General features: G+C 37.4%; 1 protein-coding gene and 1 pseudogene across 6 annotated transcripts in view; one reads left to right on the top strand and one right to left on the bottom strand.

Annotated features, from left to right (window-relative positions):
• Positions 1 to 18,067, top strand: part of LOC118597775 — a 165,382-nt pseudogene extending 147,315 nt beyond the window's left edge.
• The window catches only part of Marchf1 (membrane associated ring-CH-type finger 1), a 764,409-nt gene that overhangs the window by 600,881 nt on the left and 137,963 nt on the right, over positions 1 to 25,565 (bottom strand). The gene's annotated exons all lie outside the window — the stretch shown is intronic.

Raw genomic sequence — 25,565 nt, 5'->3', positions numbered from 1 at the left:
AGCATGGGCCCAATATGCTCTGAATATGCTGTATTAATATTTTCCTAAAACACTCATTTCATAAGCACAGGAGATGTATGGAAAAACACTCATAAAAAGACTAAATTAACACAGTGACCTTCTGAAGACATAAGAGCATGGGCACATAGAACTAACTGTACTGCAGCCACAATTCCAATAGTAAGCATATCGGGATGCTGAGTAAATAATATTTTCATCTTCCTTTTCCCATCAGTGAATTGAGAACAGAAATACGATGTCATCTAACCTCACAATATGTACCATAACTGTAAGAGAAAGGCACAATATTTAAAGGCTAAAGCTTTAAGCAAATAGAGATATATTTCCTGGAAGCCTTATCATGCAGATATGAGCAGCAGATTCAAATAAAATGAGAAATGACTGCTAGGAAACACCCCACATCCCAGTAGTACAATTTTTATGGATTTTTAACAATCCCATTCAGGTAACTGATTTATGTGTGCTTAATTTGATCATATGTTCTAAATCCTATACCCCACACCTAGCAAGAGGACATTGAGAGTATTTAACAAGCTTACAATGTCTCAGAAGTAAACACCTGTGAAATTTGCTTCACTTCCTTCCCAAATATTTCCATTTCCTACATCTTCACCACATTGCTCGGTTTTAGACATCTGGTTTCAGCACAGCTTCTGCAATACGTTTCTAGCTGGTGTTGAATTCCATGTTCCTGCTTTCTTTTGTAAGTGTGTCTAGTGTATTAGCACGACAACATGTGTAGAGTGGACATAAGAACATCTTTGTTCTCTGTTAAAAGGTTGAATAATCTTCGGATATGCTTATAATAACACCTCTTGGTTGGTGTTGGTGTTGTGTGTGTGTGTGTGTGTGTGTGTGTGTGTGTGTGTGTGTGTGTGTGTTCTGGCACCTATGTATGCCTTCATCCTTCTACCCATTAGACAATACCCCAAACTCAAGCAGAAGCAAAATGCTAAAGGATTTATGAAGACTGCTGACTTTTTCACCTCTGTGCCTTTGTTCTTGAGCCTTCTATCTGGAACTTTCCCGCCAATACTCAGCAGCCTTTAGTGTTTGTTTGTTTGTTTGTTTGTTTGTTTGTTTGTTTGTTTGAAGGATAAGTGTAGTGGGTAGCCATCCCAGCCTTGGCCTGGAAGTTCCAACCCCCATTGAGGCTTCGGTAATGGTCACGCCCACAAGGCGGGGCTGAGGGAGGAAGCAGAAGACCCAGAATGGAGAGAAGAGGTCTCTCTTGGTTCCAGGACCCTGGACCCTGGAGGCAGACCGAGCAGAGTTCTCCAGAGAACACCGCCGGACTGCACTGTACATTTCCCAGACCCTGCAACCTATTCCTTCATTTCTAAGTTACCCCACAAAATAAACATTCCTTTTAACTACGTGGAGTGGCCTTAATAATTCCACCAATAAATGAGTTAAGATGTCACTTTCTTTAAGACCTTCCTAGATGATTAGATTCCAAGAACCATGCTTCCTGTGTGTTCCTGAGCATAGTATGTGTACTTCATTGTTGCACTTACTATGTTATTATTTATTGTCTGTCTGTGTCTTCCCATTTTTTCAGCTTTGTATTTCTGGCTCTGAATGTTTATGATTATTTCTTGACTAGACATTATTGTGAACATTAGTTATTCTGAGGTATCTTACAAAAGAGCTATCAAGGATGACACCATCTTAATATGATCCAAGTAACTCAGAAACTACCAAGAATTTACTTCTGCACAATTAAATTTAGATTCTGAGATCTACCATGTGACAAATGTCTTGTATTTGTTCTGTGCATATATATTTTGCATGACAAAGTCATCTCTATTTTTCTGCCAAGGAATAGTTCAATAATGCATTTCTTTGTTCATAGCCCCATTGCTACCATGACCAATTGTTAGACAAAGAAAGATTTAATTGTTTATAAACTGAATTTCTTTTACAATAACTTTTGAGAAAAAAAGCATGTTTTCTTATTGATTTCTTGAAAAATTGAATATATTCTACAATCCAAATACTGAGTTCACTCTAATAGAACAAATCAGAACAAATTCTAAGTTTAAATTAAGCTTTGTAGCCTCTTAAGAGCAAAGAAAAGGCAAGAATGGCTGAGGTGACTCAGAGTAAAGACACTTGCCACTGAGTCTGATGAGCTGAGGCTGCTGCCTAGAGCACACATGGTGGAGAACTGGCTCTGCAAATGACCCTCTTAGGAGCTCTCACCTTTGCCTTGGTGTACACACACACACACACACACACACACACACACACACGCACGCACGCTACTGTAATAAAAATGATTTAAATTTTATTCAAAGGAAACGAACAACCAAAATAGGTAGTTTCAAACAGATGGTGTTCTAAGGACTAACTGGAAGGTGGTTTGGGTGGGTGATTCTGTGAGGGAGACAGATGACCATCCGCAGTGGGAAGATTCCAGAAAGAAGGAACAGCTGGGGAAAGGCCGTGAGGAAGGAGACTGAGCAGAAAGGTAGCACAGCATGGCAGGCAGAGCTGGCCAGAGGAAGGAGTGTGAGAGGAGAGTGTCACTGAGTCAGTTCATGTTGGCTTTACACTTGGATCTCAGACACTGAAAACTTCCAGGCATGAAATCTGACTTGGGTTCTTAAAGATTCCATGCAGAAAATGGATTTGAGTGGGCTAAGGACTGGGAGCTAATAGTAGTTGTGCAGCTAGTATACACCCGATGTCTGGAATGGGAGAACAGTGGTGAACTGGGAGGTAGAATTGGAGGGTTTGTTCAAGATACGATGTGAGGAGAAAGGGAGTGAGATACCCCAGGAACAGCCTCACAGTTTTTGGTTTACATTATCACCACAGTGGAAAAGGAGAGGAAGGAATAAATAATGGCACAAACGCACAGAATTCTGCTTGTTAAAAGACTGGTTTGAATTTAGTGGCCATTTTCACAGTATAAAGTAGAATTTAATGTGTTTGCTATGAGTACTTCATGTGGAGATATGGCATTGGCTTAAGCAGTTTAGGGACTGATGTTTCCACAACCTGATGGGGGAGATCAGTGTCCAGTAGATAATAAAAACCTCAGCTGCTGCCTTAATGCCTTCTTACTCAAAGGATGTCCTGTTAGAAATTTCAACTGATATACTCAAAGTCCAATTTCAATATTAATTGTCTGAAAAGATTTCATAGAAATATCTGTAAAAATATTGGTCAAATTTCTATGTACAGGGACCCAACCAGATGGACATATAAAATTAAATATCATTGAAGATTTTTGAAACTAGAAAGGGATTCATTTTGTTTTCAACCTGGACTTCAAGATCAAATAAAGACCTGTAGGTATATTTATTTTAACTATAAGAAGTTAATATGTATATGGATATAGACCTGATCATTGTTTTTATAATTTTAAAGTTACTATTTCCTTGTGCTATTTTAAATCATTATTCTATCCCAAGTATTCCTGCTATTATATGTAGTGTCTTTTTTCTATATATATAAATTGAACAGATTTTTATTCTCTCTGTGTGGTTGGTGGGTACTAAAAAAAAAAGAAGCTGTGCCATGAAGTTATCATTAAAGTATAAATTTACAAGATACCATATCCTAAACAAAAGATGATGAATCTTTTGATAACTCACCATCTTAAGAATGTTTAAAAGCATAATTCAAGAAATCAACATGGAGCAGTTGTCAAATCAAGAAAACTTTCTCACTCACAAAATGACATTTTCCAGAAGATTAATGGAATGGAATCCATTATTTTAAGCTAAATAAGCCAGTCTCAAGAAGACAAACAACATATGTTTTATCTCATAGGAAGACCCTAGATTTTAAAGTGTGTGTGTGTGTGTGTGTGTGTGTGTGTGTGTGTGTGTGCGTGTGTGTACACGTGCGAAACATTAAACTAGAAAATGGGATAGGTAGAAAGGAGATCTACAGGGAGAGTGGGGAGGAAGGAAAAGAAGAGAATGGGACACATGAGACACAAAGGCAGACAGGGTCATTGCAGGAGGACAGCCAAAAGAGGAGGAGCAGGGGAGAAATCAGTAAGAACAAATTACAAACGTGCCATGATGAAACTCACTGTTTTGCTATTTTGTTTACTAATTTTTAAAGCTAATAAAATATTTTTCAAAAAAATTGTTTGTATTTTATATATAAATGGACACTAAGTGTAACTAAGAGTAACTCTAAATGGACTGAGCAGGTTTAGCTATGCATTTAGACGACAGATAGATGATAGATAGATAGATAGATAGATAGATGATAGATAGATGATAGATAGATAGATATGATGGGTGGGTGGGTGGGTGGGTGGGAGGGTGGATGGATGGGTGGGTGGGTGGGTGGGTGGACAGACAGAGATAGATAGATAGATAGATAGATAGATAGATAGATAGATAGATGATAGGTTATAGATGGATAGGTGATAGATGACAGATAGATACTTAAATAGGATATTATTAAACATCTTTTATTTAATCTTCCATATACTAAAAGAAATTGGGTTCCTTAATTGTGTGGAGACATCTGGATCCTAAAATGCAGGAGAAAAATATAAATGTGAGATTAAATTTTTATTGTTCCTAGTTAAGCTTTACAGGTCCCAAAGGAAATTTCCTTCTGATGAAACTAGGTGAGGCTGGAGGCAGGGGATGTCACTGCAGAGACAGTGCTCCATAGGATGCCCTGAACCATCTTTTGATGCCTCCAGCATTACCTCTGACTTCCTTTTCACAGCCTCGACTCTTCAGAGTTTTCTGACACTTGTTTCAGCACACATTTTTGGGATGGCAGGGTTTCTGAATCACATAGCATCTTGAAGATTTTATTGTATACCAAGTTTTCTGACTCAGAGTGGTGAGGTGTAACTGGGTCATTGCTAAGGAACAGTGAGTGACACATCAAATGTCCCTTTTCACGGGTGAAACTCACTCTACACTCAGAGTGAAACACCCAAGACCAAAGGCATAATGCAAAGCAATTTCCCTTTGCCTATCTTGAAGGACAAATGGTGGTGTCACAGTTATTAAAAATGGGTCCTCAGGTTTGAAGTCAACAGAGAAACATGGCTCCTCTTTTCTTTTTTAAATATAATTGCATCACTCCCCCTTCTCCTTCCTCTAGTCTCTTCATGTATCCTTCACAACCCCAGCCCCTCTCAGCATCCCCATTTCCCTCTCTTATTGTTATTGTTGCACAAATATTTTCTCTCTGCAGTGACGCTCACAGCCTCACCCAGCTTCATCAGAAGATAATTTCCTCTAGGACTTGTAAACTTAAACAGGAGCATTAAAATTTTAATCTCACTTTTGCAGCATGGGATCTCTCCTGGTATTTTAGTACCTGTATCTCTACACAATTAAGGAACCTAATTTTGTTTAGTGTAGGGAAGGTTAAATAAAATAGTATTCAATTATTTTAAAACTAAAATGATCCAAATAACAAGATCGTTTTCTTGGATTGTATATGTTAACTTTCATTTAGTGCTTTAGTGTATTCCGTCTGTTAATTTCGTGACTTAAAACTTGTTTTCATTTTCATTTATCTGTCTGTGTGTGTTCTCTCTCTCCTCTTCTCTCTCTCTCTCTCTCTCTCTCTCTCTCTCTCTCTCTCTCTCTGTGTGTGTGTGTGTGTGTGTGTGTGTGTGTGTGTGTGTTGATTGTGGAGGCCAGAAGAGGATGTTGGATCTTCTAGAATTTGAGTCATCAGTGGTAGTAAGCTGCCATGTGGCTGCTGGGAACTGAACTATGGTCCTCTACAAGAACAACAGGTATTTAACTACTGAGCCCTAGTAATTAAAAAAAAAGTTACATTGCTGTTTAAATCTTGTGTAAACACATTATTCTTAATCTTGTAAAATTAGTATATAAAATTAACTTTGTTGTTATTCATTAAAGAAACGAATTAAATACTTTTAAATGCCTGCTCCAATTTTTAGTACTTAACACTGATAAAAACCACTTTAGTATTCCCCAAACTGAACGAGTAACTCCAGCTTCTTATATTATGACTTGGAGAATTCAAAGTATTTAATAATGTGTTCACTTTTCTTGGGTTCACTTGCAAATGAGAACCACCTTTGTTTACAAGTTTTTGCAAGCATTGCATAGTAGAGTTCTAGATTTTATATAGGTCTATAGAATAGTGTGTGTGTGTGTGTGTGTGTGTGTGTGTGTGTGTGTGTGTGTGTGAAATTATATGTGTGAGTGTGTGTGTTTACCACAGTGAAGTACAAGTAAAACTATCTACAGGACTAATGGGAGACCAGTGTTAGAAAGGAGAGAGAAAAGAGAGGGTAGGGAAATGTGAGCAGGAAATGTGTTCAGCATTTGAAATCTTAAAATAAAAAAAAAGATACAGGAAAGTATCTTTCTTATTTTCCTTGAAGTATTTCCTAAGATTTGAAAACATTTCTCTGATCTCATTGCTTTGGATAGCCAATGGTGAGCCAGGATTACACTTAAGGATTTTTGCTTTGTTCGAGGCAGGGTCTCCCATAGCTCAGACTAGCCTCTAATTTACTATGTACCTAGGCTGGCCTTGAATTTTTGATCCCCTTGTTTTTCCTTCCATTCAGGTTAGTTCTTTGCTAACTTGACATAGTCTGGAATCATCTGGAAAGAGGAGCCTTCAATTAAGAAAAATGACTCCATTTTGCTATGCCAGTATCTATAGGGCATTTTCTTGATTAATGATTGATATGGAAGGACCCACTGTGGACAGTCTCAACTCAGAGAATGTGGCCCTAGATTTTACAAAGAAAGCAAGCTGAGCTTGCCAGAGGCTGAGAGTCAAGGATGGGCAACTTTCTTCCTGATAGCTTCCAGTCTAAGACAGAGTATGCTTGATGGAAAGTATATCTCCATGATGGGTAATGGAAGAAATAATCAGGGAGAATGACCTAAGACAGACCTCACTCAATCTGAGGGGCTCTAAAAAAATTAAGAGGAGGGACCTTTGGGAGCCCACAAAAGCTTCCTAGTGAGATCTGAGCTTGCTTTACACAGCAGGGCTGTATTAGGGAATGGCTTGACCATGTGCATGGTCACCAGGTGTTTGGAATGGTCTGCACTTGGCTGTATTGGGGGGAGTTCTTTTGCTTCACCCCTTAGCATTCCTTTAAAAGCCCATTAGAAGAGACAGAAGGGACTGTGGGTTTTGACCTAGGCCCTCCTGAGCTATCCTGTGTTTCTAACTCTCTCTATATATTTCTATCTAATTATCTCTCACTTCTCCCTCCTCAAGAGTATCCTGGCAGGGGCGGGGGAGTGGGAGTGGGAGCTGGTCTCCCTTACTAGATAGAGCAATAGATCCATCTTCAACACAGCTCCTGCACCTGAGGTTAGGAGAACATCATGGATGTGGGGGTAGAGAGATTATAAGAGCCAAAGCAAAGGCTATCTGCTGTAAGATTCTGTTTCCTAGAAATGTCAAAGAAGCTACACCTATGAAGACTCAACATCACACCTACTATAATAAAACCTGAACAAAGGTGACACCCAACTGACATGCTAACATAAAAGGGGGACATCTTGCAGGACGTTAACCCAAGACAAATAACTATAGGCAACTAAGAAATGCTGGGAAGAGGAGAAAGATCTTCCCCCAGAAGAAGGTTTCCAATTGGTATCTACTACCAACTGGTTAGCATTGAAATTATAAACATAATAACAATCAAATGAAATGAGGACAAAGGCTATGAATGGAAAGAGAACAAGGCAGGGAGATACATAGAAGGGTTAAAAGAAGGAAAGTGAAAGGGTAAATGATGGGGGAATGTCTTTTTGTACACTGTGAAAACATGTTGCTCTGATTGGTTGATAAATAAGGCTGTTTAGGCAGAATAGGGTTAGGCAGGACATTCTAACTAGAGAGTAGGAAGGAGAAAGAAGAACAGAGAGGACACTGCCAGCCACCTCCAGGAGAAGCAAGATGTAAAGGTACCAGTAAGTCACAGCCATGTGGCAAAGTGTAGATTTATAGAAGTAGGTTAATTTAAGATGTAAGCTCTTGCTAGCAAGAAGCCTGAGCCATGGCTTAATAATTAATATTAAGCCTGTGTGAGAGTCTGAGCAGCTGCAGCTGTGGGACTGTGGGATCCAGGTGGGACCAGGAAAACTCCAGAAACAGGTAAATGATGTAAAGAATTTAATTTTAATTAAAATTTCTAAATGTGTACTTCAGAATCCTTAGGTTTATCCATCTCTAACCTCAGAAAGAGCATAAGCCCCAGGTAAAGCCTCATGACTTATGATTGTGAGACTTCTGACAGCCAGGGCTGGAACATGGACATGCACAAGCATCCACTCTGGGATACAAGCAATCTGTGTTACCTAGGAAAACAGATGTGTTGATTAAGAGGCATCACATCTTATCTTATGGGAAACCATAGATCAAAAACTTCTAAGTAGCCTGCCATGCAGAAAGACCCAGTGTTAGGACAAAAACATCCATGAACAATATGCAATGATCAAACCATGATACAAATAAAGAAACCTTTAATCATTCAATGCCCTTAATTCATCCAATTATATAAGTATAATATTACAAATTACTTTTCTCCCTTCTTTGAATCATTGCCTTTTCCTCTAAAACCAATAGTCTTCAATTAACATATATGTGTATAATTAGAATATTTCACTGGTTTATTATTGAGTGCCATCTAGAAGCAAAATTCAATCTCATGGAATTGTGAATCACTTAGAATTAATATTGAAGCAAAGCCAAATTAAAAAGAAAGATGTATTAAAAACCACAGTGGAAAAAAATAATAATTAGATCTTATTGGATCTGAAAGGAGATATGTAGAAAACACATTTTGTTAGACAAGTTACAGAGAATTCAATGTTTCTTACTTTTTTCTTGAAAGTTATTCTTCTTGAATAATGCAAAAGGATCTGTTGTCTTATTTCACCATGCAAAGAAAAGTCACTACCACACCACACTGGTTACCATCTGGAGCAGTGATTAGAAAGAGGCAAGAGAATAAATAAGCTGAATGATTGATGAAAAAACCTTTTCTCTCCATGGAAGAGAAGTTGTACAATTTACCAGCACCTGTGAAGAGGAGGAGGAAGAAATGGCTTGAAGCTATGGCATATTTTAAAGCAGAATCTCTCCTCCTTGTACTACAGAGATTGCTTAAATTCTGCTTGACATCTCATGGATAATAAAGATAAGACCAAGTAAAGCACCTTTAATGCTTTGTAAAGAATTGAAAATAAAATGAAAATTAAAGCTAAACATACCTAAGGGAATATAAAAAGTAAAAAACCTGAAATTTTCAAATATGTTTAATAAATGATAGGACAACATTCATAGAGGAAAAAAAACCTAACAGAAATAGATTTAGGGGGATGAACCTCGACTCATCCTTTTTCATCCACATGAAAATATTTGGCAGGTGATCATAGATTTAAAGGGAAGGGCTAATGTTATGTGGCTGTTAAAGTAAATGTACAAAATGTCCTTGCAATTGACTCTTCTTATATTCAGATATGGAATAACTGGTCTTGATTTTTAAGAAAACTAGTCCTGGGGATTATGACTTCTTCTCAAATTCAAATGAAGCACCATGAGATCTATGTCTGTATGGGTAGAGAATGGTTTCAGTGAGTGGACCAGACACAGTGGTTATATTTAACTATAAATCAGAAGATTCTAGCTACAAAGATGGTAGACATTCAACACAGGAAAAAGAACGAACTATGGGCAATAAGTGGGCACCTCCATGCAGTAAAATCTGAGATGTGAAGACCAGGGCCCAGAGTAGGTCGAGGCATGGTGCTTGGATATTGGGAAGACAGCTAAGAGCTTTCCACAGCAGAATTGCAGGAGTCAGGAGTCACATCCAACTGATAGCATTCATGACGGTGTACAGTCACTTGCCCACTTGTTTTTCTCTGAGTTTAGCCCTTTCCTGGTCTATTTTCTATCCCCAAAACTTGAAACTCATATCAAATATATTTTCTAGACCTTTTGTTTTATGGCTATTGGTTTGCTACTAATGGGAAGTTTGAGAAGGAAGTAACAGGAAAGGAAGAGTAGGGTCTCTTTTCCCACTGCTTGTAGGGTATTTCTATTAGCAAGGCTGTTAACTGTATGTGTGAGCAGAGACTTAACTGCCTTTGCAGTTTCTCGAGAGAACCAGTGGATAAGGCCAGAGACTCCAGCTGCCTTTGTGTTTTCTCAAGCACCAGTCGATAATGGCAGCACAGAGCCAAAATGACAGCTGTGGTGATATTGTGTCCCCCAAAATATTGTGTACCCTAATAAACTTATCTGGGGTCAGAGAATAGAACAGCCACTAGATACAGAGGCTAGAAAATGGTGTCACATACACCTTTAATCCTAGCCTTCTGGAGGCATGGATCTCTGTGAATTCAAGGCCACACTGGAAATAGCCAGCCATGGCCTGGTTAAGCTTTTAGGCTTTTGAACAGCACAGTTTCAGCTGAGAGGCATCCAGTATGATGAAACAGGATCAGCTGAGGAATTGGCAAGTTGAGGTGGCTGTGGCTTGTTCTGCTTCTCTGATCTCCCAGCGTTGACCCCAGTACCTGGCTCCAGGTTTGTTTTTATTAATAAGACTCTTTAAGATTCATGCTACAGACAGCAGTGAGTTCTTCTTGGTCTTTTACTTCTGGACCCCCTTTCCTTTTTACTCCCTCAGGACTGAAAGAGTTTCCAGGGACTGGAGAGACAACCCTCTGCTTAAGAGTGCCTGGTTTTCTTTCACAAAACTTAAGTTTGGTCCCCAACATCCATCTCCCAACCGCTTGTAACTCCAGCTCCAAAAGATGTAACTCCCTCTTCTTGTCTCCTTGGATAACCCCACACATGTGGCATATGCACACTTAGGACATACATATACGAAAGTAAGAATAAATTCTAACACTTAATTTTAAAAAGATTTTTCAGTAGTCTTTAGTATCAACTCCCTTCTCTCTCTATCCTTTCCAAAACTTTTCAAGTAAGTGTTCTGCTGTGGATATCGCTCTGTGTAAATAAAATTCTGATTGACCAGTGGCCAGGCAGGAAGTACAGGCGGGACAAGAGAGAAGAGAATTCTGGGAGGTGGAAGGCTGGGGCAAAGAGATACTGCCAGCCACCACCATGACAGAAAAGACATAAGATACTGGTAAGCCACAAGCAACGTGGGCAAAGTATAGATTAATAGAAATGGGTTAATTTAAGATAGAAGAAGTAGATCACAAGAAGCTGCCACGGCCATACAGTTTGCAAGCAATATAAGTTTCTGTATGTTTGCTTGGTTGGTTCTGAGTGTCTATGGGCCTGGCGGATGAGAGAGATTTGTCCTGACTGTGAGCTAGGGAGGAAAACTCTAACTACAAATGGCGCCCAACATGGGGCAAGAGTTTCCACCTAAAACCTGAGAAAAAAGATTCTAATACAGAGTTAAAAACAGCTTCCTAGTTGTCTCTCTCAAGTTAGTGGCAGCCTGCCGGTTTGAGCTACTATAGAGGGTTCCTGGCATCTGACCTGGCATGTGCATCTGACCTGCAGTGTGGTGGGAATGAGGAGTCTACAAGTGGTACTTTACTCAGCTGCATGGTGGATTTAGCCTTTGCTAGTTAAAAAAGAAAAAAAAAGTCTCTGGGCTATGCACTGCTTTGACAGAACTGCTTCTGATAGTTGATGGTACACATGGCTCCAGACCCAGAGCTGGCGGTAAACTGGACCACCTCCATGTTGGGAAGCTGACAGGGGCAGAGCCAGCAGCCATAGTGGTGTTAAAGTCTTAAAAATGCTACACTTTAAAGCAATTGATTCACAATAAGACAAATTCAGATGGAACAAGACTTTAAATATGTATAAAAATGTACTTAGGCTTTAAAAAAAAGGAATATATGCAGGTATATAAACAAATAGATAGTATTTAAAAATAAAGTCTTTAAAGTGACAATAAAGGTAATATAAAAAAATAAGCCATGTAAAGATGGATATTACACAGATAATCTGGGTTGTGTTGTGTTTGGGATTTTTAACTAAAAAGAGATATTTGATTGTAAAGGCAGCAGAGTTAAGCCAATCTATATATTTTAAAGACACTTTGACTTCAAAATTTCAATATACGGATATGTTGCTTTGAAAAAGAGGCTCTGCGTTTGTTTCCACAGAAAGCCAGAGGCTGTGGATTTGTTCCAGATTAAGATACATCAGGTTTGATCAGCCAAGACCACCTGAAAGGTCTCCGATGACACCGTGGCCCAGAAGACCCAACATCCAGAATGGTTTCAAGGCACCTGGCTCAGAGGTTCACTCTCACGGACTACTCCATAATCCTAAAATTTTCTTTGTGTCCCCATAAGATACAGCACCCCTCTCCAGCAGGAAGTAGTAAGAAAAACTATGCCCACATTCCCAAAATTATCAAGGTGGCTTTGGAGATGGAATTGGCTCTAAACCCAAACATATTGCTTAAAAAAAAAAAAAAGTTAAGAGATTCTTATGTCCCAAATCAGAAGAGCCCGCTGGTGTGGGACAGAGAAAAAACAATATTTTTTTTTAAAATCAGGTTGATTATAAATGTGATCTCTTTCTAAAGGAAAAAAAAGTACATATGATATAAATAGAATAGGATGAAAGGTAGATTAAGAAACTTACTTCTAAAGAACAACTTGTTTAAAATATTTTACATTAATATAGATTTTAATCTGTTGATACAAACTTAAAGTTAATTTTGTTATACTATGTGTATATTTTTACTTTTGTTTAAGGTATTATGTTTGTATAGCTCATTTTAAATTAAAATGGATAATTAAAAATAGATTAATAATTAGTCATCTATGATAATCATACTCGTATCCATGTTAGTTAAGTCTTCTAGATATACACAGAGATATTTCAGATAGATAGGTAATCTTCAAATACTTCAAAGACCTACAAAATATGACATTTAAAATACTTTTAAAATTTAGACTTTCTGGACAGTGAGACATGTCTGCTCCTGGCAGCACCGATTTACTTCAGAGAGGAGGATGGGCATTAAAGACATTTCATATGGAGTTTATCTTCACCTTGGCAAAAATAGCCATTTGGGAAAGAAACTATTCTTGCCTGGACTGCTTGATCAACTGGACATACAGGATCCATAAAAAGGTGACTACTGAACTTTGCTTGACAAAATGGTCCTTCAGGTTCCTGCTTCACAGAAAAAAACTCTCAGACATTCTACAAGACACTAAAAAAAGTGACCAAGAGACTCTAGCCCTCTGGGCTAAAGACAAATGCCCCAATTTTACAAAGAAACATCAGGTGACTGTCCAGGCTGCCAGCTGTCTCTGTCTACCCTACAAGACTCCCGAAAGTTGCTTGCATCCTTCTCCCAGTTCTCAGATAATATTATATCCTTCTGAGGTCTTTGATGTGGTTAAAAACTAGATAGTTATAATTTTCTCAGTTATGATAAAAGATAAGTTAGATATAAAACCTTGGACTCACAAATATAAGATAGATAGGATATCTTCTTTAATATTGTAACTGTAATTCTTACTTGATAATTGTTTTGTTATATGTAATTTTACTATATAAAAGTTAAAACCTTCCTTTAAAAAAAAAGAAAATGCGAAGTGCTGTGGATATCGCTCTGTGTAAATAAAGTTCTGATTGGCCAGTGGCCAGGCAGGAAGTATAGGTGGGACAAGAGAGAAGAGAATTCTGAGAGGTGGAAGGCTAGGGCAAAGAGACACCGCCAGCCGCCACCATGAGAAGCAACATGTGAAGACACTGGTAAGGCACAAGCCATGTGGCAAAGTATAGACTAAAAGAAATGGGTTAATTTAAGATAGAAGAAGTAGATAACAAAAAGCCTGCTGTGGCCATACAATTTGTAAGCAATATAAGTTTCTGTGTGTTTACTTGGTTGGTTCTGAGCATCAATGAGCCTGGCGGGTGAGAGAGATTTGTCTTGACTGTGAGCCAGGCACAAAAACTCTAACTACAGTGTTCTGTATTTGTTTGACATGTTTTAGGAAGATTGTGGTCTTTCTGGATGGATGATGACTGATGCAAGGGGAGTCTTATTCAAAAAAGTTTACTCCATACTACAAGGGAGAAGAAAAGGCTGGAGCAGCTTACCCATGTTACCATGTTACCAATACAACAGAGACAGAGCATAGCAATCTCCAGGCCACAGACTGACCCTCTGTTTGCTTTTTTGCTTTCTAACTGGTGTGAGGTGGGAGACTTCAGTTGCAGATGGGGTCACTGTCAATGGCCCTCACTGTTATGCTTCATCATATAAAAAAGTGCTCATGGGAAAACAATAGAAGGCAATATGGGGAAAGAACATGACTATGGTTATTATATATAAGTATGAAATGCCAGGATGAAACTCCTTATTTTGTACAATTAGCATACGTTATAGACTATAAATCTAATCATAACAGACAAAAATGGAGAAAAACATGATTTCTGTGAGTTGTCATTACCGTACAAGGTCCCTATCATCAATGAGGACACTGAACACTCAATTTTGTTTGTGGTCATTGGCATAGTAACTGTCTCCAAGGAGACAGAAAACCTAAACTGCCATCCTGTGTCTCTGAAGAAAGAAGTGTGTCAGCAAGGACATTTGATCTCAGAAAAGCATTTCCTCTGACCCTCCACTGCTTCTTCTCATTCTACCTTCTCTGTGGTAACACCTTCAGTAATAACGTTGTAAGCTGACTCATTCATTTAAAATGTCTTCATAAATACATCTTTTAGGAGAACTGTCAGATAGCCAAAGGAAGGAAAACAAGCACACAGTTACAGCTCTTTATTCTAAATATCTCAGAAAACACCATTGTTAAACACTCCTTTGAATCTGAAAGTCTCATTAATCCTCATTAAATCTCCTGATTTCAGGTAAAAGGGTTTGCAATTCTAATAAGGAAGAAGGGGGAGAAAACAGGCTTTACAGAGACTGGCAGCAGATTGAGAAATAATTCTGTGAAAATTACTTGGAATTCAATTGCTAAGAAAGAAATGATCAAGTTTAGTTAATTTTTCTATTAATAAAGCAGTCATTTCTTGGATTAGATTAATTACTGATTAAGAAAAATATTTAAATTTTCATTATTCTGAGCTCACGGCAGAACTTATCCTTTACTGTTACAGGTTTGGAAAAATAAAAGGTTTCTCTATGGCCTGCAGGTATCTCATTCACAGAGAGAACTACATTCCAGTCAGCTCTGGGAGGGTCTTTGTTGCTGCATAGAAAATTCCTGACTTGATTTAATATTTGTACCTTTCTTGTCATCTACAAATGTCAATAACTATTATATCCCCCAAATACTTTAGCTTTTATACACATGTGATTGTAAGTTACCAAGACTATTCATGTAACTAGCTAATAGAAGTCCTATAGGATATACTTTTTAATTTAACTAATAGTATCAAAACAAGCACATCCAAGAAAACTGCAGGCACAGGATGATTAGTGATCAACAGAAATCTATAGAGCAAGCATGCCTCCTTCCTCCATATTAACTACAATTAAATGTTCTGGCTGCCTTGCTTAGCTTACCAATTGTTCTATTATGTTGAGTGAAATTCAGCTTGGACAAAACAGTACTATTTATGCTATATATGGTAGATATATATGCCATAATATGTACAGTATATTATATATTATAATGTAATATATATAATACAGTATATAGTATAATAGTACTATAATAGAATTTTTAACTCACTTTTTATTAGTTCTTTTTATCTTGATATTCTCAATCAACCATATTGAATGAGACTTTGGGAACAATTATCATGATCATATAACTAATTAGCTAAGATTTTTATATAAACTTTAATTAGTTTAGCCTGAACTAAAATAGGACTTCATCTAAAAGTAAAAGTTTTAAGACATCTGTCAAGACAACAATCCAAATATGTTCTACACATTCATGCCTTCACCCATCCATTAAAAGCTAAGAATTGAAAGCTTTGTGTAAGTTTTATGTATGACTCCTGATATTATTGTTAGTGGCTAAGGAATGATAATGTGGTTGTTATAAAACAAAGGTACATTAATAAATAGGATGGCATCTTTTTCTTCAGTCACTAGTTACTTTGTATCTCATTTCCCAAATTAATTCTCAAAATAAAAAACATATTCAACCTTTAGTTTAAAACCAAGGACCTTTAAATTGAATTTTTCTTCAAACCTGTGTGGCAATGTGTCATATAAAAATATATCAGTTATTTGAATCACAACCATAAAGCATCAATTTTAATATGAAGCTTGAAATCCCAATGCACTTTATAATGGCACCAGGCCTTTCATTTTATGAGTTTCAGAAGTATTGATCATCCAACATGCTGACCTGGTACCACTGCTCTATATTAACACATCCAGCAATGCCTTCATAGCACAAGGATGAATTAAGAAGTAAGAGCTGTCAATCTTTGAAGGATGCTACTTTAAAATTCAATACCTCTATTTTTTAATGTTAGCAACTGTATCCTCAATACACTTAGTTAAAACTCAGAAAAAGTTTCCCAAATTATGGGCAATACATCTCTGTGTATATACATATTTGTGTATGAGTACAGGTCCATATGTATGCATACATGCACATGTGTATGGCTATGCATGCACAAGTGTGTGTGCTTATGAGGACCAGATCTCAGCATTAGATGTTTTCTTCAATCACTGCCTTATTTTTTGATGCAGAATCTCTTCAGGACTTTCAGCTCACTGTTTTGGCCAGAGGAGCTTTTTAGTGACCTCCAGCTACCTCCAGGATAAAAATTACAGGTTCTCACCACTTATACTCAGGTTTACACATGGGTTCTGGGCACCTGAAGTGAGATCCTTACATTTTATGGTAAGCATTTTATACACTTACCCAACTCTCTAGACCCAGTATATCCTTGCTCTGGTACCCTGGACCATAACTTAACCAGCTTAGTCAAGAGCTACTTACATCCCTAAGAGAATATACTTGTGATTGACATCATAGTCACCTAAACTAAAGCCCTAGACCCAGACACTGGGGTTTAAATTATTTACATAATGCTTTTTAGAAGAGATATTACCAAACACAATGATGTTATTGCCCCCTAAGGCAATGACCAACTTATATGTAGCTAACTCAGCAATTGCCTCCCAATGTTTTGTTCACCTTTCCAAATGGATTGTTTAAATCTACATTTCTGACATGTAATTCAAATCACTTTTAACCTTTTTATCTACTCCTACTTTACTACTGACCTGAATAAATAATTAGTAAAATAAATCCATAATAAATAATTGTAGTGGGTAGCTGTTCCAGCTTGACCTAGAAGTACTACCCCCAGTGAGGCTTCCAGTAACTGTTCCGGCTACCTATGACCTGCCCCTGAGTCGGGGCCAGGATGGGAGCCCTTAGGACCCAAGATCCAGATGTGCCGTCTCTCTTGGTTCCTAGTGATACTGGATGCTAGATGTAGACCAAGCAGAGAATCCAGCACCACGCCTATCCTGGATCCTGTAACCAACACCTTTACTAGCTGTAAGTTATCTCCCAAAATAAAGCTCCCTTTTAACTATGTGGAGTTGCCTTAGTAAATCCCCCGATAATTAATAATTAATTCATATTCATTTTTATGAAATTATATTCTTTTTCTTTTTCTTTCTTTTTTTTTTTGGTTTTGGTTTCAAGACAGAGTTCCTCTAGCCTTTTTTTAAAATTCAAATGCCCCAACCTGACGCCACCCTGGGTGCACATGCCACCAGCCATGATGTTGTATGCCTTAGTGGTAGTGTCTTACTTCCTCATTACCAGAAGAACAATCTATTATGTTAATGTTGAACTTCTAAATGTTAGCTCAATGACCAATGAACATAGGCATCAGAGACCAATAGCTTTTTTTATTTTCAGAGTTAACGGACAGTATATTATGGAAAGAATTCCATCTAGCTTCTTGTTTAAAATGGGAAGTTTAGGCTTCATAATCCTGGACTGATCCAATGCACCAAATATTCCAGACCTCAGTGGGTTACTTCTCTTCATTGGCTTTGCTCCTGCTGAGTTTCCTCATGGCTGAAATACTCATGGGAATAAAATTGCCTGGCTAACTGATGGGCTAGAGCCTTTTGAGAAGAAATCAGTGGATCCTGGATTTGCTCCTGATAAAAGTTTCAAAGGCTAAACCACCCCCATGTACAATGTGGAAAAGAATGAAGAACAAAGTCAAAACATTGATTGAGACCCTAGCAAGCAATGAAAATGAGGACCAAAATTCATGTTATCAGAGACAAGTTCATTACAGTATTTTTTTCTAATGTCCCATTCTGATGTACTAACTATGGTAAGTGGCATTTTCTTCTTAGTTTTTTAATTTCATAAAGAAAATATACTCCATTTCTAAAACTTTAATATTGGTCAAAGTGATTATTTTTTACGAAGATAAACATTCCAGGACTGCAAAGATGGCTCAGAGGTTAACAAAATGTACTTCTGTTTAAGAAGACCCTAGTTCAATGCCAAGCAACCAATTCAGATGGATCACAACCAATTTGAACTGCAGTTATAGGGAATCAAATGGCCCTAGCCTTTATGGGCACCCACACTTATTTACACACACCCCAACACACATGAACACACACACACAGACACATATACACACACACTTAAAAATAAAATAAATCTTAACAAAATAGAATATATGTTCCATAATTTAAAAATACCAGGTCATGCTATTAGATTTTCTGCACTGGATTTCGAGGGTCTATAATCAAGAGTCACTACATACTTGCTGAATACTTGTTGACATTATATACTTGTTGACAATAAGGGTCCCACATTCACTGTAAGGGATTTAAAGAACACATGAGAATAAGCTGGTGCTTTACACCATCAATTTTATAAGACTAATTTGCTCAGTGGTTAGAACACTGCCTGGTATTTCACAGGACTCAGGTTGGATTATTGGTACCTAAATGATGGCTCACAACCATCTATCTTCAGTTTCAGGGAATCTGACATAGTCTGCCAGCCTTCATGAGCACTGCATGTGTGTGTTATACTGACATATATGCAGACAATGAACCTATACACATAATGTTTCTTTTCTCACATAAAAATACAAGGATAGTACTAATGTGGTGATATACTAGAAAATAGAAGGGTAATGCCAACCAGATGACTCAGGCTAAATGTCGTTGGTCAAAACAGAGGCATATGTTCACTCCAAAACAAGTCACTGGCCCAGGAGAAGATGGTTTGACTCAGAGGTACACTTTTTAAATTCAAGGGGTATCTGTCAGTGCCTAGAGACGCCCAGGTTAAGGCAGAAAAAAAAAAAAAAAACAGGTTAGTGCTGATGGTGCAAGATGATGGGAAGGTTGTAGTAGGTACCTTCCACAAAGTTTCACATCTGACTGTTGTTTAAAAAGCTAGAAGATCTAGAAATTTATGTAGGTATGTTTTGAGTTAATGCAATGCATGGCAAGTGTGGTTTGTTAGTACATTCTCCCTGGAGGGATAAATAAGAAGTGTTTGCTGTCATTATAGTTTATAAATGTATGTTTGAATATCATCTGTCAACACCTTTACTTCCTTTAGAAGAGCAGTTGGTATTTTTAGCACTTTAGTTATTAAGTCAGTATGTATCTTTTTGCCTCCATCTCCCTTCCTGTCCATTTTATTCTGTTCTTATGCTTTATCTGCATGAGATTAATTTGTGATAAATAACTCAAAAGATATCACCAAGGAAACCAGAGAGATAGTTTAGCAGTTAAGAACACTTAATTCTCTTTGAGAGGACCTGAGTTCATCTCCAAGCACTCATATCTGGAAGTTCACAACTACTTGTAATTCAGAGAACCCAATGCCCTGTCAGTTACTCAGTCACTTGCACACACATGGTGCACATAAGCATACATACATATGCATCAATAAAAATAAATCTTTTTAAGGTATTAACAAATAAGGTGGCTTCATGCATGTGAAATGTGTTTCATGTACGCCAGGAAGGAAAGCATATTGGATTATCATGAAACTAACTCTAGAAAGGGAAAAAGAGCCTCCCAGTGCATCCTAAAAGGATATCAATGTATATGCATATATGATAGACTCTGCTCAGACTTTGGTAGGTTTTGTAGTGTTTTCCACAGGCAATACAGTGTTCCAAATAGAAAAATGGAGAGAGAGAGAAAGAGAGAGAGAGAGAGAGAGAGAGAGAGAGAGAGAGAGAGAGAGAAGAAATAAACAAGAGTAGATTGTAAATTTCTCTGCTAGTTTTAAAAATGAGGAATAACGATGTTTATTGTTACACTGTCCTAAGGAACTATTTGAACTATATGCTAGCTAACATATGAAAAAAAAAAGATGTGAGTGAAGATCTCATAAGGAATGTTGCTGAGTTGAACCAATCACAAGGTTTTAAAATACAAAATAATGAGAGCCAACATTTAAAGCTATTCTCTTTAATTCTGAATTAAAGTAATGAATAAAGAAACTAGAAGCTATCATAGAAGTATGTAGAGAGGTGATAGATGGAACAATAATGATAGAGTGCTAGATTCATATTATACAGACAGAGATGCATTGATAGGTAGGTAGGTAGGTAGATAGATATAGAGAGAGAGATGATAGATAGATAGATAGATAGATAGATAGATAGATAGATAGATAGATAGACAGACAGATGCCAGACAATAGAAAAAGAGATAAATGATGATAGATTGTAAAATAGTGGCTGTTACTGGCAAAATTTGAGGACTTATACAATCAAAATGCACCAGAGTCGAATGATTAAATAACAAGTATAATGACATAAATGCATTGATAAAGCAAGTGAAAAATATTGACCAAATTAAATTTTATGTGTTTCAGGCCCTACATGTCAGGGAAACAAAACAATGAAGAAAGTTAGCATTTAATTCACATGTGGACAGACATACTATTATCTCATAATGCCTTCACATTAAATGGATGTGAACTATAATGTTTTTCCTATTAGTTTCATGCCCACCACACTGAGTTCAAGTCCCTTACCAATTAAAACTTTGCTCTTCTATCAGATTCAGAGTAACTGGATTTATGTTGAGGTCTTTGATCCACTTGGACTTAAGTTTTGTGCACGGTGACGGATATGGATCTATTTGAAGCCTTCTACACATTGACATCAAATTATGACAGAAACATTTGTTGAAGATGCTTTCTTTTTTCCATTGTACATTTTTGGCTTCTTTGTCAAAAATTGTATGTTCATAGGTGTGCGGGTTAATGTCAGGGACTTCAATTCGATTCCATTGGTCCACAAGTCAGTTTTTATGCCAGTACCAAGCTATTTTTATTATGGTAGCTCTATAGTAGAGCTTGAGGTCAGGTATAATGATGCCTCCAGAGGTTGTTTTATTGTACAGGATTCTTTTGGCTATCCTGGGTTTTTTGTTTTTCCATATGAAGTTGAGTATTATTCTTTCCAGGTCTGTGAAGAATTGTGTTGGTGATTTGATGGGGATTGCATTGAATCTGTAGATTGCTTTTGGTAAGATCGCCATTTTTACTATGTTAATCCTACCTATCCATGAGCATGGGAGATCTTTCCATTTTCTGACATCTTCTTTAATTTCTTCTTTCAGGGACTTAAAGTTCTTGTCATATAGGTCCTTCACATGCTTAGTTAGAGTAGCCCCAAGGTATTTTATATCATTTGTGGCTATTGTAAAGGGTGATGTATCTCTGATTTCCTTCTCAGCCTGTTTGTCTATTGTATATAGGAGGGGTACTGATTTTTTAAGTTGATCTTGTATCCTGCTATGTTGCTGAAGGTGTTTATAAGCTGTATCAGTTCCTTGGTTGAATTTTTGGGGTCACTAATGTATACTATCATGCCATCTGCAAATAGGGAAAGCTTGACTTCTTCCTTTCCAATTTGTATCCCCTTAATCTCCTTATGTTGTTTTATTGCTCTGGCTAGAACTTCAAGTACTATATTGAATAAGTACGGTGATCAGATGGCCAAACACCCTAATTGTCCTGCTGGAACTCTCATCCAATAACTGATGGAAGTGGATGCAGAGATCCTCAACCAGGCCCCAAGTGGAGCTCCAGGAGTCCAGTTGTCGAGAAAGAGGAGGGATTGTATGAGTGTGAATTGTTGAGACCAAGATTGGAAAAAGCCCAGGGACAAATAGCCAAACTAATGCAAACACATGAATTATGAACCAAAAGCTGTGGAGCCTCCAACTGGATCAGGCTGTCTGGATAAGTAAGACAGTTGAATAGCTTCAACTGTTGGGGAGGCACCCAGGCAGTTGGACCAGGACCTGTCCTTAGTGCATGAGCTGGCTGTTTGGAACCTTGGGCTTACACAGGGACACTTTGCTCAGCCTGGAAGGAGGGGACTGGACCTGCCTGTACTGAATCCACCAGATTGAGCTGAATCCCCAGGGGAGTCTTTGCCCTAGAGGAGATGGGAATGGAGGGGAGGGGCTGGGAGGAAGGTGGGGACGGGGGCAGGAGAGGGGAGGACAGGGGAACCTAAGGCTGATTATAATTAAAAAAATTTTTTTTCTGCCCCTTTGTAAAAAGGACATTTAGAAGCATTTCTTATAAACAAATTATCTTTTCTCAAATTCATTTTTTTCAATATGTTTTCAAAGAAAGTTTTATAAAGCTGAAAAGTGTACAACTTATTCAAATAACTTTGTCAAATGCCTATTCATTTTGCCTATGATGTTCAAATTACCTAAAACTGTGACAAAACTGATAGTGTTGCAATAAGTTTTTTTACTATGGGAGAGGGGTTTCATTATTTTTGTTTTGAGTTATTTTTTTTTTTAGTATCTGGATAGTTTGGGCTTTTTTCATATTTTCCTTTTAATAATTAAAATTAAATTTGTAAACATAATAAACATAAACAATTATAGTGTGACTTTGACTTAAATTATCATTTACAGGTAACCTTACAGCACTTTGAATATATCAAATTAAAAAGAATGTTTTTCTAACTTAAAAATGCTATTCATACCTCATAGGTATTCCCCACTGTCTTGCATGTTCCTCTGACTGCCTCTTATCACGGTTTAAACATTTGACAAAAAAAAAAAAAAAAATGCAGGTGAGGATGTGAAGAGACCAGAATGCTCCCACAGTTGCAGTAGGAAAGGAAATAATATAACCATGGTTAAACCAGTATTTGGCAGTCCACTACACTTTAAATATATTTCTAATTCTTCACTAGATTTGTTGAGCATAACTAGCGCTGGATTCCTTATCATTGGCTTCATAAATGGTATTCCAATGTAAATACTCTCTTCAGGCTTCAGAGTTTCCTTATCCCAAGTGGTCTTCAGAGTCATCCCATCTTGCAGAGAAGTAGCTGATGGCAATATTTTTAATACACAATGATGGTAAATGGCAACAGTGGGAGGAGTTATGCACCATTAGTGGCTACACAGTTAGCAGTTCATAATGGATATTGTACAGTCAACTCATCTCCACCCTTTCATGACCTTAAATTCTATAATGGCACTTAACTGCCGGACCCTGTACCAAGAGTTCAAGAAGACACTCCTTTATGGTGTGGTAGAAAGGTAAGCTAGTACAACTATCATATCCTATGCCATATGTCACATGTCACCTATCAGTGTTATATATAATGAGATACATGGCAGAAAGGATGATGTATTGATATTGAAGCTGACGACTCCTGGATGTGCCTCTTTATGGCCTTGTAAATATGCAATTTTGTGTAAGTCACTAAATCTTTCTGTAGAAGAGTGTTATTATTTGGAAAATAGAAATATTAAGGGCACTTGCATTATGGACAGGTTGTATGGTTAAATTACAGGGTGGAAAATATTGCCTATGTTCTTTAAAAAAAAAACTTCTTTAATTTTGCTCTTGTGTGTATGTGTTGTTTGTTTGTGTGTATTATGTATGTGTACATAAGTACAGTGGCCACAGAAGCCTGAAGAGGGTGTCATAGCTCCTGGAAATGGAATCATGAGAGGTTGTGAGCCATTCAGTGCTGGTTCTGAAAGGCAAATTTTGTGTTCTAGAATAGCAGCAAGGGCTGTTCATTGCTTAGTCTTCTCTCCAGCCTCATCATGATATATGCTTTTAACATATATTAACCTCAAATCCTACATCCACTGAAGTTATCAACCCCAAATCTTTACAACTCAAGATCTGACCTCAATAGTGATTACAGTGTAATTTAGAGGCACAGATTCTCCATCCTTGATGGAGTGCTAAGCTTGCTTTGCTGTTGCTGCATTCTATTTATTTGGTCCTATTAACTTCAAGAGAATCTAAATCTATTAGCAGAAAGCTGTAGATGGAATGAAGCACATTGGTTTCCCTAATTGGATTAAATGGAAAGTTATAATAAATAGTTTCATTCTTGACTAATTATGGTTAACAGCCTTTACTTTTCAAAGTTCGTTTAGCAATTAATGTGCATGTGGAATCATTTGGTAGACTATGGGAGTTACTACAAAATCGAAGACTGAATTACAATCAAAGCTATTGAGTTTAGGACAAAGAAAATGTCTACCTAATCTTAATATTCATGTTAGGAGTGAACTCAGGGTACATATTTCACTTTTGACATGTTTAAGCATTAAAATGAAAAAAATTGAAAAAAAAATTGGAGATCATTCATGGTACTTAACAATATTAAATTGCCCTTGATGCAATTTTATTTTCCAGTCACTTTGGTGAGGATTTCTTGAAAATTTTAGTGTGAACAAGTAAATAAAAATTTGTTGGTTTATCTTGTCAAGGGAAAACAATTGTTTCTGAGGTTAGTGAACCAAATGAGATAGGAGAGAATAAAACATGGGAGAAAGCAGCAGCACAGGCCCATAATCAGTATAAAGAAGATGTGGTACTTATGTCAGGAAAATCAGTAGAACCAGGAAAGAGAATATTTTAGGTCTGAGGGCATTTGTTAAGTTAAGGACACTTTATGCACTGGGCAATTATGAGGTTTGAAAGGTGATGAAGAATTAGCTTTGTACTTAAGGAGAAGAAAGTCTAATTTACCATTGAAATGAATCATCATAATGTGTCCATTCTACAGCAACACAATCTCTCACATGTGTGGTGATATTTTATCTATGTCCCCCAAGAAAGCTTCTCTGAGGATCACAGGAAAAAGCCAGCCACTATATTAGACATCAAAGTCAGTCAATGGTAGCACATGCCTTTAATCCTATTACTCAGGGAGGCAGGGATCTGTCTAGATCTCAATGAGTTCAAGGCCACACTGGGAACAGAGCCAGGCATGGAGGCACATACCTTACATTCCAACCCTAGCTAATCTTGGAGGTCTGGAGGTCTGTGCAGACAGACAGGAAGTGACAGAGTTGGGCAAGAAGAGGAAATGAGTTGGCAGAACAGAAAGGAATATGGGCGTGGGTATACAGGAAGTAGGTTTCTTTAGAAGCTGAAGGTTGGTAAGGTGAGGTTTGCTTTGACTTGTCATATTCCTCTTATCTTTCAGAATTTACCCCAATATCTGGCTTCGGATTTTTAGTAATAAGACCATTGAGCAATTCATCTTACATACATGAAAGAAGAGACATAAAGAATGCACCACACTTCTGAAATCTTAAGATTTTCTCCACA

The sequence above is a fragment of the Onychomys torridus genome, chromosome 17 (assembly GCF_903995425.1).
Source record: "Onychomys torridus chromosome 17, mOncTor1.1, whole genome shotgun sequence".
Taxonomy (NCBI): Eukaryota; Metazoa; Chordata; class Mammalia; order Rodentia; family Cricetidae; genus Onychomys; species Onychomys torridus.
The sequence above is the reverse complement of the archived record's forward strand: the minus strand, read 5'-3'. Positions and strand labels throughout refer to the sequence as shown.